Source organism: Notamacropus eugenii, chromosome 4, assembly GCF_028372415.1.
Source record: "Notamacropus eugenii isolate mMacEug1 chromosome 4, mMacEug1.pri_v2, whole genome shotgun sequence".
NCBI lineage: Eukaryota > Metazoa > Chordata > Mammalia > Diprotodontia > Macropodidae > Notamacropus > Notamacropus eugenii.
The window spans coordinates 63053332-63070438 of record NC_092875.1 but is presented as its reverse complement, the minus strand read 5'-3'; positions in this window follow the sequence as shown (position 1 = coordinate 63070438).

The window sequence follows — 17107 nt, the reverse complement described above, 5'->3', positions numbered from 1 at the left end:
AGGGGTTTAACATGGCCAAGAACTCCAGCGTTATCAACATAGGTGTCATATACTCAACTCCTTGCTCCCTCATACTCCCCTATATCCAATCTGTTACCAAGTCCCATCCATTCTACCCTCAAAACATCTCTCCTATATACCTCTTTCTCTCCCCAACACTGCCATATCACAGTAGCCCTCTAATTGGTCTCCCTACTTTTATCTCTCTCTACTCCAATTCATTCTCCACTCAACTATCAAAAGTGATCTTCCTGAAGGCGGGAAGCAACATTTGAATCTCAGTCCCCAAACGCTGGCTGGGAGGACCAGGAGGCGAGGTGGGTGTGAGGAGAACATTCAGAGGTCAGGTCACTGGTTGACGAGAATGCCAAGAAAAGGGAAAAGAAGTAAAACTATTGAAGTGTATTTTCTCGGAGAAAAAACACTTCCTCCCTTCCTTTCTGATGGGGAGGAACAATGCTTGCCATCAGGCAAAGACACAGAAATCGAGGATTCTGTGTCCCAGCCCACCCAATGGGCTCGGGCCATGGAAGAGCTCAAGAGGAATTTTGAAAATCAAGTTAGAGAGGTGGAGGAAAGACTGGGAAGGGAAATGAGAGGGATGAGGGAGAAGCATGAAAAGCAGATCAGCTCCCTGCTAAAGGACAACCAAAAAAATCTTGAAGAAATTGGCACCTTGAGAACTAGCCTAACTCAGTTGGCAAGGGAGGTACAAGGGGCCAATGAGGAGAAGAATGCTTTCAAAAGCAGAATCAACCAAATGGAAAAGGAGATTCAAAAGCTCACTGAAGAAAATAGATCTTTCAAAACTGGAATGGTACAGATGGATGCTAAGGACTTTATGAGAAAGACAGATATCTCAGAACATACCACGCAGATTCGAAAAATGGAAGATAATGTGAAATATCTTATTGGAAAAACAACTGACCTGGAAAATAGAATCAGGAGAGACAATGTAAAAATTCTGGGACTACCTGAAAACCATGATCAAAAGAAGAGCCTAGACATCATCTTCCATGAAATTATCAAGGAAAACTGCCCTGAGATTCTAGAACCAGAAGGCAAAATAAATATTCAAGGAATCCGCAGAACACCGCATGAAAGAAATCCAAAAAGAGAAACTCCTAGGAGCATTGTGGCCAAATTCCAGAATTCCCAGGTGAAAGAGAAAATATTGCAAGCAGCTAGAAAGAAACAATTCAAGTATTGTGGAAATACAATCAGGATAGTACAAGATCTGGCACCCTCTACATTGAGAGATAGAAGGGAATGGAATAGGATATTCCAGAAGTCAAAGGAACTAGGACTGAAGCCAAGAATCACCTACCCAGCAAAACTGAGTATAATACTTCAGGAGAAAAAATGGTCTTTCAATGAAATAGAGGACTTTCAAATTTTCCTGATGAAAAGACCAGAGCTGGAAAGAAAATTTGACTTTCTAACACAAGAATGAAGAGAAGCATGAAAAGGTGAACAGCAAAGAGAAGTCATAAGGGACTTACTAAAGTTGAACTGTTTACATTCCTACATGGAAAGACAATATTTGTAACTCTTGAAACATTTCAGTATCTGGGTACTGGGTGGGAGTACACACACACACACATGCACACACGCACACATACATAGAGACAGAGTGCACAGAGTGAATTGAAGAGGATGGGATCATATCTTAAAAAAAAAATGAAATCAAGCAGTGAGAGAGAAATATTGGGAGGAGAAAGGGAGAAATTGAATGGGGCAAATTATCTCTCATAAAAGAGGCAAGCAAAAGACTTATTAGTGGAGGGATAAAGAGGGGAGGCGAGAGAAAAACATGAGGTCTACTCTCATCACATTCCACTAAAGGAAAGAATAAAATGCACACTCATTTTGATAGGAAAACCTATCTCACAATACAGGAGAGTGGGGGACAAGGGCACAAGCAGGGTGGGGGGGAGGGCATGGGGAGGAGAATGCAATCCGAGGTCGACACTCATGGGGAGGGAAAGGACCATAAGAAAATAGAAGTAATGGGGGACAGGATAGGATGGAGGGAAATATAGTTAGTCCTATACAACACAACTAGTATGGAAATCATTTGCAAAACTAAACAGATATGGCCTATATTGAACTGCCTGTCTTCCAAGGGGAAGGGGTGGAGAGGGAGGGAGCTAAAGAAGTTGGAACTCAAAGTGTTAGGACCAAATGTAATGTTCTTACCACTGGGTAACAAGAAATACAGGTTAAGGGGTCAAGAAAGCTATCCGGCCCTACAGGACAAAAGAGAAGATGGAGACAAGGGCAGGGAGAGAGGATAGAGGAGAGAGCAGATAGGTCACAGGGGCAATTAGAAAGCTTGGGTCTGGGGGGGGGAGGGGATAAAAAAAAAAAGTGATCTTCCTAACGTTGAAGTATGATCATTTGTTTTTATTGTTCAGTCGTAACAGACTCTTTGACATTCCATTTAGGGTCTGCCTGGCAAAGATAATGAATTTTCCTGACTCCAGGCCCAGCACTCTATCCACTGTACCAAGTATGACCATATCACTCTAAGAGTCAATATAGTCCAGTGGCTTCCTATTACTCTTAGGATCAATATAAAATCCTCTGGCTTTTCAACTCCTTCATAGTCTGGTCCCTTCCTACTTTTCCAGTCTCCGTACAACTTCCTTCCTTCCATGTACTGTGTGATCCAGTGTAATTATCTTCCTTGCTGTTTCTGACATGTAAGATGCCATGACACAACTCCATTGATTATCACAGTTATCTCCCATGTCTGAAATGTTCTCCTTCCTCATCTCTGCCTCCTGGCTTCTTTCAAATCTCAACTAAAATCTCACCTTCTGCAAGAAGCTTTCCCCAGTCTTTCTCCATGTGATCTTCCCTCTGGAATTATCTCCTATTTTTGCTATATAACTCTTGTTTGTACATTGTTGTTTCCATGTTGTCTCCTCCATTATATTGATAGTAGTTTGAGCCATCAAATGTTTTTTTTTTTTCCTTTCTTTGTATCTCCAGTGCCTGGCACATAGCATGCACTTTGATGACTTGTTTGTTTGATTTGACTTATGAGGGGTGTGCAGAATTCTCACACCACACTACTATGTAGGATTGGTTGAATTCCCCTGTAGATTTACTGTCATCAAGATAAGAGGGAAAAATCATAGGACCTAGAGTCAAGAAATTTCTGGGATCCTTATTGCCTTCTCTGACCTACTTTTGCAATTTACTTCACAATATTCCTCTTTAAGTACTGTAAATTCCAGTGAAACTGAATTATTTAAGCTGTTTCCCAAAATATGCCAGTTCTCATCATGAAGCCCTTCCCTACTCTCACGCTTGAAATTTGCTTCCTCTTCATCTCTAACTTTAAGAATCCATTTTCCAGGGATAGCTAGATGGTACAGAGCACTGATCCTGGAGTCATGAAGACCTGAGTTCAAGTCTGGCCTTAGACATTTATTAGCTGTATGACCAGAATAGTCACTTAACTCCAATGACAGAGAGAATTCTTTGTCCAAGGTTCAAATCCTCCTTCCCCTGGCTCTTATCTCTCCTCAAATTTATCATGAACACCTTGCTGAATCTTTCCCTCACCCCAGTCACTCTCTATAGTATTATATTTACCTGTGTGCCTCTCATTTCTCCCATTGGAATTCAATTCAATAAACCTGCCAAATGCCAGGTACTGGGCTAAGTGCTGGAGATACAAAAAAGAAAGACTCCTGGCTTTCGAGGAGTTTACTATCTAATTTGGGGAAGACAATACACACAAGGAAGCTTAAAAGGGGGAGGAAAAGTCATGCTCTGACTTCATTTAGATTTAGGAGTGCAAGAGCCTTTGGAAGAAGTTTTTTGCTTGGGTCTCCAGCCCTCCAATTAGAGATGTGAAAAGCTACTGAGGGTATGATAGTGGGCCAGCACGATGCAGTAGATATACTAATACTGGACTGGGAGTCAGGAAGACCTGGGTTCAAATACCACATCAAGACACTTAAGAGCTGTGTGACTTTGGGCAATTCACTTAACTTTTCCAGACCTCAGTGTCCTCATCAGCATAATGAGAAAATTGGACTCAAAAGCTTTTTAAGATCCCTTTTCAGTTCTAAATCTGCAATTCTGTTGTTTATATTGTATATAATCTTATGATTTTCCAGACATCGGTCTTAGTTCTGCCCTCTGGGATCAAGCAAAACAGAAGTAGTTCCTCTCCAACCTGACAGCTCTTGAAATCCTTGATGAGATCTATCATGTCCCTGTCAGTCTTCTCCATAACCAGTTTCATGATCCTCATGACAGTTTGATTCACCTTATCCTATTGACCCTCCTTTAGATTTATTCGTTTGTTAATCTTTCCTAAGATTCAGAAATTATTTATTGAATACCTACTATATGTAAAATTCAGCTGCAAGACTAAAATGAAATTAGAGGGGAAGACTGGGGCAGCTGGGATTAGACCATGGAGTTTGGTAGCCTTGGATTCCTTGGGCTGGGAGCAGAGAAAACAAATTTTATTTCTACTATAGCCAATGTAGCAATGCTTGAGAGAGTGGAAAGAAAGCTGGAAAAGCTTGTACTTTTTCTTCATGGCTACACTGGGCCACAGTCACAAAGCAGGTCATTAATCACTTAGACAGCTTTGCCAGAATTTTGAAATCTTGAGTGAATTGATTTTCCCTATAATCTCCTTCAATACTTTCAGTGATTAGTGACATCTTCAGGAGGCATGATCCTTTCAGCACTGCAGATCCCAACTCCTCCATGCCTCAGTAGGTGGCCTCCATAAGAAGCTGTGGCCACAGTATTAGTACCTAATGACCAGTGAGTATTCTTGTGATGAATCTACTGGACTCAAGGTAGACTGGCCTTCAGAATAAAAACCATCTAGACTTGACAACTCTACAACTTGATGGGGCTGCCCACAGCTCACATTCACCTGGAATAACCTTTTTAGTATCAGTCATCTCCACTACAACATACTCCATACAACAGAAAATTAATTCTAATCAACAAAGGAAAATATTTGCTTCAAAAGCACAAGTACGACTGTTAGAGGCAGGGTCATGTCTGCCTTCTATTTTCCTCTCCCACTGATTCCAGGAGGTGGTTCTGGTCCAAGAAGACATCCATTGTAGTTATTAATGGTTTCTATTCCATCTAGCTGACTATATAAATATTAGTTATTACTATTATGACTGAAGCTGGCTCTTTGTAATCATGGGTTCCTTTCTAAATATTCACGAACCATCTCTTTAATACTTCTTTCCAGAATTTGCCTAGGAATCAAAGTCTGACCTACAGTTTGCAAACTATGTTGTTGTTGTTGTTTTCTAATTGGGACAATCTTGTGGCTCTTTTTCTGTTTTCCATAATCTTATATATGTGTACAGTGACTCACATCTACCTTATTTCAGAACCTGAGGATGTAGTTCCCCTAGACTAAATAATCTGAATTCATCCAGAGCAAACAGGTGCTCTCTCATGCTTAGTTTATCTTGGGCATCTACTCATTGCCCACCTGTTTGATACTTGTTCTGTGTTGCTGTAAGAAGTGGCATGCTCCCCTTCCTCAGAGGTCTTCTAGCAGAGGCTAGTCCAGTATGTTGTAGGGATACTCCTTTTATAGAAGGGTTGAAGTTGATGGCCACAGAGGTCCTTTCCAGCACTCAAATTCTGTGATTTTGTGTTTTCTAGTGCAACTCACACTACAACCACTCATGTTCAGGATTTGCAGACTTACCTCCTTCATCTCTCCCCAGTCCAATCTATCCTCTATTCAGCTGCTGAAGTCATGTCCCTTAAGGACAAGTCTGTGTTATTCTGATGCTCGATCCAATGGCTCCTTGTCACCTTTAGGATCAAATGAAGACTCCTAGGTTTAGCTTCTAAAATCCTCCAAAATCAAACTAATTTCCATTTCTGGCCATATTATGTAAATGGATTCAGCACAACACTAGTCAGGAAGATGTGAGTTTGAATCATGCCTCAGATTTTAGCTGTGTCACCCTTGGCAAGTCACTTAACCTGTCTGCCTCAGTTTCATCATCTGTAAAATCAAGGCAATTATAATACCTACCTCTCAGAGTTGTTAAGAGGACAAATCAAGCTTTTTCTAAGGACTTGGCAAACCTTAGAGTTCTATATAAATACCAGCTATATTCATGTATTTTTCATTGTCTCTTGTCATTCCTCACATATGACATTTCATCTTCCGTGTCTGTATTTTTGTGGTCTGTCTCCTATGTCTGGAATATACTCTTCTTTACCTTCACAGTTCTGCCATTGTTCTGGAAAGTGATGTCAGTCTACTCCCCTAAGGCCTCAGTGACCATCCCTACTGGCTACCACTCCCCATGTATGTTCTTTCTCCCTATTATAACATGAGCTCCTTGAGGGCAGGAACTGTCTTTGCATTGTATTCTGTCTTTGTATCATGTGCAAGGGTTCTTTGCACACAGTAAGGGCATAATATGATTTTTCATTCATTCATCATTCATTTAATCCCAAAACCAGAAATATGAGTGTCATGATACGAACTGAACCAAAGATAAAGACTGAACCTGACACTACCTTGAGACATCAGTCATTAACTTCAAGAAAACTGAGATATGAGCCATAGGTAGATTGCTGTGGTTAAAATTTATACAAATTGGAGCCATTTTCCAATTGATAAGTGGTTAAAAAACATGAACAGGCAGTTTTTAGAAGAAGAAATCAAAGCAATCAATAGTCATATTTAAAAATGCTTTAGTTTTTAAAAAAGAATGTTAAAATGTTTTATATATAATTAAGGAAAAATAAAATGTTAAAAATAAAAGTGTTCTAAATCACTATTGATTAGAAAAATGCAAATTAAAATAATTCTGAAGTCGCACCTCACTTCTATCAGATTGGCTAATATGACAGAAAAAAATGACAAATGTTGGAGGGCTTGGGGAAAAACAAGGATACTAATGCTCTGCTGGTATAGAGTTGTAAACTGATCCAACCATGCTGGAAAACAGTTTGGAACTATGATCAAAGGACTATAAAATTCTGAATGCCCTTTGACCCAGCAATACCACTACTAGGTCTAATCCCAAAGAGATCAAAGAAAAAGGAAAAGAACCTATCTGTATAAAAAATATTTATAACAGCTCTTTTTATGGTGACAAAGCATTAGAAATTAAGGGATGCCTATCAATTGGAGAATAGCTAAACAAGTTGTGATTTATGATTGTAATGAAATATTATTATAAGAAATGATGAATAGGATGGTCTAAAAAAAAACCAAACTCTGGCAAGACTTATATGAACTCGTGCAAAGTAAAGTGAGCAGAAACAGGAAAACACTGTATACAGTAACAGCAATAGTGGAATTACAACTAACTGCAAAGGACTTAGCTACTCTGATTAATATAATGATCCACAACAATTCCAAAGGACTCATGATAAAAAATGCTATTCACTTCCAGAGACAGAACTGATGAACTCTGAGTACAGAGTAAAGCATATTTGTTTACTTTTTAAATTTTACTTTATTTTATATGCAACATGACTAATTAGAAATATTCTGACTTCATACATACATATCATATTACTTGTCTTCTCAGTGGGTAGAAGAGTAGTTGAGATGGAGAAAATTTGTAACTGAAAATTTAAAAAAAATTTAAAAAAAAGAAAAATCATGGCTAAAAGGGGGTTGGGGGTAGAGAGAAGATTGCTATAGTTTATGTATCAGGTCCATGTCCAGGCACAGTCCTTCCTAAGCCATAGCAGAAGGCAGGACCAGACCAGCACCTAGGCAACACAATGCCTAGGCAGCCTTGTCCAAGTCTTGTCCATCAAGGAACAAAGGCAGACTCCAAATCCAAGCCTGAACCACAGCAGAACCAGGGTAGCTGTGGACAGGTCTTAAAGGAAGCCTTCTACCAGAACAATTAACATCATCCAGTTAGGTTCTCTCCAGGTTACAGCAGAGTCAATTCCAGGTTTCTGATTATGCAAAAGGACACAGAAAAAAGGGTCAATGCTAAAAGCCAAGTTGAACCAATAATAAACTGAACTCAAACCCAGGCGAGTCCTGCTGAGGGAAGTGCTTTGTCTTGGCCACCATATCCAAGATCAGGAAAAGCCTGATCAACACCTTCCAAAAGTCTGGGGATGAGTCCAGTCTGATCCAAGCAAAAAGCCACAATCCAGAAACTATGGCTGGGGATAGGAGTAAACAGAAAAAAATGCTGAACACAATGAAGAAATACTATGGATTAAGAGAAGTCCAAGAAATAAAGAAGACAGTAACTCTACCTATCCAAGCACAGTCTCACAGAAAAAAAGAGGACAAAGACTAGAAGAGTTCCTGGGAGAAATTAAACAGAAGATTTTTCTTTTTAAAATGTAGTATTAAATCAAATGACAGTCAGGGAGGAAAGAATGGTAAGGAGAATAGTAGCTTGGAACAGAAAGAGGTAAACCTTACCCAAAAATCAAACTCTGAAAACTAGAATGCGCCAGAAAGAAAGCAATGAATCCATGAAACAACAAAAAAATATTGAAACCAAATCAAAGATTAAAAAGACAAAAGAAAAGGTAAGGTATTGTAATGTTAATTTTGTTAAAAATCTTCCCCACCCATTAATGGGCCTGCCAAGTAAGGGAAGCTTGATCAGAGGAGATTTGTTTTGTAGGAAGGCCCACACCTTTTGTTAATTTCTAAAGAGGCACTGGTTCTTCAGGGTTGTGATGTCCTCTGCTGAAAAGTGTATGCATACCCTGAGATGAGGTTTTGTTTTGGGGCTTACTCATTGGAAATGTTTGTTTGGTCAGAGGAGATTCTGGGTAACGGCTAAGGAACCCCCCAGCTTTGAAAACCCAGATGTTGGTGCTTCTCTCTCTGGTAACTGTATGTTTGTAATGGTCAGACAGCTGGAGCTATCTATCGATTGATAATGTTTAATATAAAATTTTGGAATAATCTCTTTGTTCTCTCTGAAGCAAACTCAGAGAATGACTCTTCCTATGTCAACAAAAGACTGCCAGGCCTGACTTAACATTCTTTAAGAGACCTTTAACCTAAGACACTATCTTGAATAATAGGACGTTTTCCATATCTTAATATTTGTAGACATATACTATGTTATGGCATGTTAATGGTAAAGAAAACACAGACATCTTGGGTTGTAATTTCTATGTGAAACTTTGTCAAACTCTGTTATCTTATTGTATTTACAACCTATGCAATTAAGAAATTCCTTTACTAATGGTCTAGTTAGTCACTTATGGAGATCATAAATCTGAAGGACACAGAACACTTCTTTGTCCTAAAACATATTTAAGGCTGCCCAATTCTTTGCATCGGTAGCCAGAACATTTCTGGCTCCATAATGCATTATGTTACCGTTGTCTTTAAAAGGGAATTGATTAATTAATTAAATCATAAAATGTATGTATTTAGCCTGTTGCCTTTTCTTTAACCAAGTTTTCAGGTCAACACGATCTATGATGTATGTATTGCTTATGGTCAGACAGTTGGAAGCCCTATCTGCTGACCTTTATTTCTGTGTATTTTCTCTGAAGTTCAGGGTGCTGACATTTTCCCCTGAACTAAGTGAATGATATATGGGCTTGATTAAAGTAGTTTGTTGACCCCTCAAAAGTTCCCTTTCCTTTTAGAAAAGCAGATCAAAGAATCTGTGATAGCAGGCCATCCTGGATATGTCAAGGTGCTTGCTTTTACTGGTATATTTACCAAAACAAGTAATCTGGTTAACAGGTCACAAAGAGATCATCCAGAAATATCTAAACTCCTACCAGTAAGGCTGCCATGGCAGCTACCTGTCAAAGTCCATCAATAAGATTCACGTTGAATACCTGTTGAGCTAATCCAGCAACTGTTTCTTCTTCCACTGCCACAGCTATAAAAGAATGTTCTCAGCATCAAAGTCTTTGACATTGTCAAATGGCTCAGTGTCAGCAATGGAAAAAGACATGGAAAAGACACAAAATATGCAGGAACATCTGCTTTGCTCCAGCACCCTAAGGACTTCTGGTTTGCCCTACAACTGAACCCATCTGTGTTACTTTCTCCCATTAGAATGTGAGCAGGGAATGTCTTGACTTTATACCAAAATCCCCAGTACGTAGCCATAAACAGTACATAGTAAGTGCTTAACAAATTTATCCATTACTTCAAAGTGACATGAGTAAAATCAGAATATTGTACACAGAAACAGTAATATAACAGTGAAAGATTTGTTACACAATGATCCAAGACAACTAGGTCCTGGATAGGTCCAAAGGACCTGTGATTAAAAACTGCTATCTACCTCCAGAGAGAGAACTGATGATCTCAATGCAAATTGAAACTTTCCGTCCCCTGCCACATTCTTTATTTTTCTTGTTTACATGTTTTCTTTTGCAACATGACTCATATGGAAATGTTTTGCATCACATGTATAATCAATATCTCACTGCTTGCCTTCTTAAGGGATGGGGGACGGATATGAGGGAGGAAGGGAATTTGGAAATCAAAAACTTTTTAGTGAATTTTAAAAATGTTTTTAAAATGCAATATTAGGATAAAATAAAACATGTATATTTTAAAAAGCGAAATTTATTTATTCACTCACATCCCTAGTTTCTTCCAAAGCTCAGCTCAGATGTTGCCTTTTATGTGAGGTCCTTTGAGATCTCTAACTTCTATAAACCTATCCCCTCCAAATCTCCTAATTTATTTTGTACATACTTAACGTGAACACGTTGTCTACTCCGATAGAATGTAGATTCCTTGAGAACAAGTAGTTTCATTTATGCCTCTCTATCCTCAGAACCCAGCACAGAATTTCTGGAACGTAGCAGGCATTTAATAAATGCTTTCTGAGGGATTGACTTGGATAGTTTTTTGACAGTAATGTTGACCACATAGAGCAACAGTACTCCATCTGGTGGCCTAAGATGTGAATTTCTTTTGGGCCTTCAAACCATCAGACCAAATTAGAGAATCAGTGTGCATTACACAAAAGTCGAGTTGGAATGAACCCTAGGGACCAACCAATCCAACTTGCTGCTCAATGCAACAATCTCTTCTATGCATTTCTGACCTGATGGAGGATCACTTAGGTTTAGCTAGAAACTGTCATTAACAGCATGGAGGGGTGAAAAAAAAAAGTGATATCAGAAGACCTGGGTTCAAATTCCAGCTTTGACACATCTGCTGCATCAAGGTGAATCACTTTCTCTCACTGAAGCTCCTTTAGCTATAGAATGGGGATAATAATATTGGCATTACCAAGCCCCACAGGGCAGACGTTGTGCAAATCTTGAAGGGTTAGAACTATGTGAATTATTATTTTGGCCAATCCATTCATTCCATGGGAGCTAGGTGGTGCAGTGGATAGAGCACCAGTGCAGGAGTCAGGAGGATCTGAGTTCAAATCTCACCTCAGACACTTGACACTCACTAGCTGTGTGACCTTGGGCAAGTCACTTAACCCCAACTGCCTCACCCTGGGTCATCTCCAGTCATCCTGATGAATATCTAGTCACTGGATTCAGATGGCTCTGGAGGAGAAGTGAGGCTGGTGACCGGCACAGCCCTCCCTCACTCAAAACAAAGTCAAGTGCAAGTCATGTCATCATTTCTCTGATGGCGTGGTCTTCTCCGGCAATGAAGGATGAACACACACATATTCCATGAAAATATATATGTATAAAATATACACCATATATATATATATATATATATATATATATATATATATATACAATATATGTTAAGAAGTTCTTGCTTATAGTGAAGGTCTCGTTCTGCCATTTGCGGGGAATAACAAAAAAGAAACCCCTTCCACCTGAGAGTCCTTTAAGTAGCTTGTCACAGATGTGGGCTGAGGAGTGAAGCATCCTGAATTAGAGTTTCAGTTCCCCCACTTACCAGCTGTGTGACCTTGGACAAGTCAGCTTCCCCATCTATAAAACAGGTTAATAACCTTGTATTACACCTCAGTGACCAGTTCCAAATCTTGCTGGTCTTTATAATATTTGGCCACAGGAAGAGAGAAAAAAAATACGTGTGGTTTTTTCTTCTATATTTTTTTAACATTACTTTCTTGTTTTAGAATATTTTGTGCTGAAAGGAGAAAAAAATCATCCTGCATACAGAGGAGGGGGAAAGGGATCTTGTGGGTGGTAAGCTGGGCTGTTCTGTCACTGCTTGGTATTCTGGTACCAAGGTGGGAAAGGTCAAGAACTACTAGGGAAACCAATCCTCCACAGTCCACACAGCTTCAGAAAAGTCACTTTCAGGCCAAATTTTCTGCCTGCTTTTTCTGAAATCACGACTTATGCTAAATTCATGTCTAATTGCCAACTTGTCGTTCAGTGCACCTTTGACAGAAACATTCAGAAATAGGCTATTTGTAACACAGGTGGGACAGAAGCAATAATTAAGTATTGCGCACTTCCCTTCAAACAAAGAAAGCAAATTGACTCTGGAGCAGAAGCTCTGCTTTCTCTTTAGAAACTTTGACAGCTGCTCTATTCTCCTGTCTCCGGTTCCTCTCTTGATATCTTCGGTGCTCCAGTTCCTTTCATATTCAGACTAAGGGTTCTTCTTCAGGCGGAGGTCACTCAGAATTAAGAAATAAAAGATGTAAGGGTTCTGGCTTCTGTGAATCAGTACAAATTTGCCTTCCATTACAGGTAAACCTAGTAAATTACACCATTAAAGGCTTAGAACAGCCTTTCAATGATTAAGACATCTAAAATACATATCAGATTATGCAAAACACCTCTCCCCATCCCCAACACACACTCAAAAATCTCATCATGAATTCAGCAAGGATAGGTTGTCTAGTTGCCAATCCCTGCACTTCACAAATGAGGGTCAATACTGCCTCCAGGACGAAGTGAAAAATCCTCAGCCTGGCATTTAAACAATCTAGCCTCTGGCTATCTTTTGAAAGTCTTATTCATTTTAGTCTCCTTGACAAACTCTCCATTCCTGTCAAACTGATCTAAGAGCAGTGCAACTAGTGTTATTTGTCTTTGTACAAGAAGTTGGTCCTTCTCATTTGGAGTTCCCTCACACCTACACCCACCTAGAATCCCTAGTTTCCTTTAAATCATAGGTCCTATATAAGAACCTTTCTTCATCCTTAAAATGGAAATGATAATAAGACCCCTCCCCACCATCCTATAGGATTGTTGCAAAGACTTCATGAGAAAAATATAACAAGGTTTTATAAAGTAATTTTAGTCATTGATCATTCTAGATGTAGACATGTGTTCCACCTAGGATCCTAGAGGAAGGAAAATTGGTCCAGAATGAAGTAGTCAAGCAAGGTTTCCAAGGTGGAGCAAGGGGAGGGAAGTGCCTAGGGGGAAATTCAAGCAAGGAGACTACTATGAGCCAAGATAAATGGAGGGAAACCACAAAATTCGATTGAGAAAGATCTAAATTTGGACTCGAATATGTGGGTTCAAATTCTAGCTCTTCTACTTGACGTTATCATGACCTTCCATCTGCAAGTCATGTAACTTCACCCAGGCAGCTAGGTGGTGCAGTGGATACAGCACCAGTGCAGGAGTCAGGAGGACCTGAGTTCAAATCTCACCTTGACCTTGGGCAAGTCACTTAACCCCAACTGCCTCATCCTGGGTCATCTCCAGTCATGATGATGAATTCAGATGGCTCTAGAGAAGTGAGGCTGGTGACCTGCACAGCCCTCCCTCACTCAAAAACAAAGTCAAGTGCAAGTCATGTCATCATTTCTCTGACGGCTCGGTCTTCTTTGGCAATGAAGGACGAACACACACATGGGTAATAGATGTGGACTTGACCACTGATAGGTTATAACTTGCATTTTGTGTGTTTATTCTTAAAATAAAGTAGTCACTATGACTTTAACTCAGACAACAGATGAAATAAGTATGAATGGTTTTTCAAAATTTTCTTATTTTCTCTTCTTTCCTCATACTTCCACCACCCCCCTTTTTATTCTGTGTTCCCCAATAGCACCCAATGCTACTACTGCCCCTTCTTGGATCATTCCAGAGCCCACCAAGGGTCAATATTGCCCACTTTGGGAACCTCTGATTATAAAGATCAGATCAGACACAGGGTTTGAACTTTGGTTTTTGCTGATTCCAAGTGCAATCCTCTTTCTACCACAGTTGTTGCTGTGTTCGCCCTTCATTGCCATTAGAGAAATGACATGACTTGCACTTGACTTTGTCTTGAGTGAGGGAGGGCTGTGCAGGTCACCAGCCTCACTTCTCTTACCCTACCGCAGCACAGCGCCTCTGTAGTGCGCTTTTAAAATAAAAAGTACTATACCAACATCAACTAGGCGATCACATTTACTTTTTGTTTCCACTAGGAAAGAAAAAGAGGACATAGGCAATCAAGTGAAGAATGGAGCATTTCCTGAGGTTACACCTAAGAAAATGCTTCCTAAGATATTAATAGTATGAGAGATAAAGCAGGCTGTGAAATCCCCTTTTGGAGAAGGCCTTATTAGGGGGACACCTGGCTCCAGTCCCAGGTCTGCCTCTGAATCTGAGATTTGGAGCAAGTCATTTTTACGTCCCTTCTCTTACAGCATAAAATGAAGGGGGTGAACTGGATGGTCTCTCATAATTCTCTGTCATTCTAATGGCCCTTACAGCCCTGACGTTCTATGTCCTAAGGTTTCTTCCTACTCCAACATTTCATGAACCTGGATGACAACTGAAAAAGGTGAAAGGCAGCCAGATGGGATCATGACACTAATTTTTCTTTAGTGAATAAAGTGGTTATTGAAATAATGGAACAGGCTTAGAAAGGGAAAGGAGGACATGTAGGGGTGTCAGAAGGCTTTTATTTTCAAGGATAAGTGTTATAGTCTGTCTTGTCTCCAGTCAGAACACTTTATCATAGAGAGGAACTGGATTAAAATTCCCACCCCACATCTACAGGGAACTTTCAGTTTTCTAAGAACTGGCCTGTTCTCCACTGTTAAAACAAGGATACCATTTGTCCTCAGTCAATGAAACGCCATGAGGAAAAGGGAAATATTCTGTATATATACAGATCTAGGATATACTTGAGTTTTCTGGAAGCTAAACCAAATGTATTAAGATTTGTGAAAAATTAAATAATCAGTTCAATGAACCACTATTCAGATTTCTATTAAAAAAAGACTCATTCCCACATACCCCCCCTCATGGAAACAAATAATGATTAGTACTTGGGTCTTAAATTAGGAAATAATATACCTTTACTTTGGTCTTTCATGTCTTCCAATCTGTTTCAGCAATCATCTGTCTAGTTTTATATCTAAATTAAGTTCAACTTTGGAAAGTAACTCAAGCCCTAAACTCGTCTCCTCTCTATCCCTCTACCTCAGCCTCACCCTGGCATCCTTAATCTATCTCTTCCTGGGGAAAGGTAGTCATCAGGATCTTTGAAAATTTGTCACCTGATGTGGACAGCTTTCTGTAAGATTTTTCCTCTGGTCATAGCATTATGCTGAGAAACAACAAGGCCTAGTGCAGAGAGGGCAGGCCTCAAAGTCAGCAAGACTGAGTTTGGGTCCAGCCTCTGACACCTACCTCTGAACTAGACTCCCTGAAACTTCTAAGGCTAGAAGTTGCAAAGCAATTCATCTCCTCATTAGAAGCTCCCTATGCCAATGAAACCAGAGGGGACTGATCCAACCACTCCCCCCCTGCAAAAAAAAAACCCAAACCGACAAGAAATTAGGAAAATTCACCATGTTCCAGTGGCTCTTTGACAATAACTCTGCTTTTGCCAGCTCCTTGTTTTGAGTGGAAAAAAGAATGGATTAAAAGTCCGGTCACTTGGTTTCTATATCATTTGGGTTCTGGGTTCTTCCTCTGTTACTAATGAACTTTCCCCCAATAGGCAGAGATGGTGGGAGAGGCTCCTCGCCACTCAAACATGTGTCCCTGGAGCCCGGTGTCATGGCAGCCCCCTCCAGTCACCCCCAACTCTGCTATTCCTTCTGGGGCTCACCCTCTTCCTGTCAAGTAAGGATAAAAGCAAACATGACCAACTCAACCTCCATGGATATTATAAGTAAGAGAATCACATTTATACAGTGTCATAATTGCACAAATTATAATGAACATTTCTATACTGTTAATTTTCAAAACTAACTTTCTTGTCTCAGTCTCTCTGCTGACTCCCAATCTCATATCTCCAACTGTCTCAGAAATCTCAAATTGGACGCCCAGTAGATACCTTAAATTCAAGGCCCAAAACATAACTCATTTATCTTTTTGCCTACTTTCCCTGTTACTGTAGAGCGCAACAACATCCTCCCAGTCCCTCAGTCTTGCAAGGGAGGAGTCATGCTGGACTCCCCACTGTCTCTTACCCTACACATCCAAACTGCTGCCAAAACCTATCAATTTTACCTTTGCAGCATCTCTCAAATATACTCTTTTCTTCTGATGTTGACCCCACTCTGGTGCAGGTCACCATTACCTCACACATTATTGCAATGGGTCGGTCTGCCTGTCTCAAGTACCTTGTCACTCCAATCTATCATCCATTCAGTCACTAATTTTCCTAAAATACAGTTCCAACTATGTAAATTCTAGGGGCTCCAGCAGCAAATAAAAAATGCTCTGCCTGGCATTCAAAGCCCTTTATAACCTAGCTGTCTCCTACCATTCCAGTCTCATCTTACTCCCTGACACATAATCTTGGGTCCAGTCACAGTGGCCTCTTCATAGTTCCTTGAACAAGACACTCCAACTCTGGACTCCAGACATTTTCTCTGGCTTGACTTCATGCCTGCAACATTCTTCCTTCTCCACTGACTACTCACTTCCCTGGCTTTAAGTCCGAACTATAAAAATTTGCCAGGCCTAGAGGCCTGTATTGGGCTACCCGAGTCTTTCTTACCTCACCTCCGAGGTCTTCGGTTGGCCAAAACCGGATGCACATATGAGAGAAAGGACGTTCCAGAGTCGAACAAGGGTTGAGCTTTATTTCAGGGTCTAGTTACAAGTGCAGGGGGGTCTTCCTTAGGAGGAAGAGGAGGAGATTTCCTAAGGAGGCTAAGATCTTAAGGGGTTGGAAGTAGAAGTACAAGCAGGGAGAGAGGGAGAGGGGAGAGAGGAAAGAAGAGGAGCGGAGCCTACT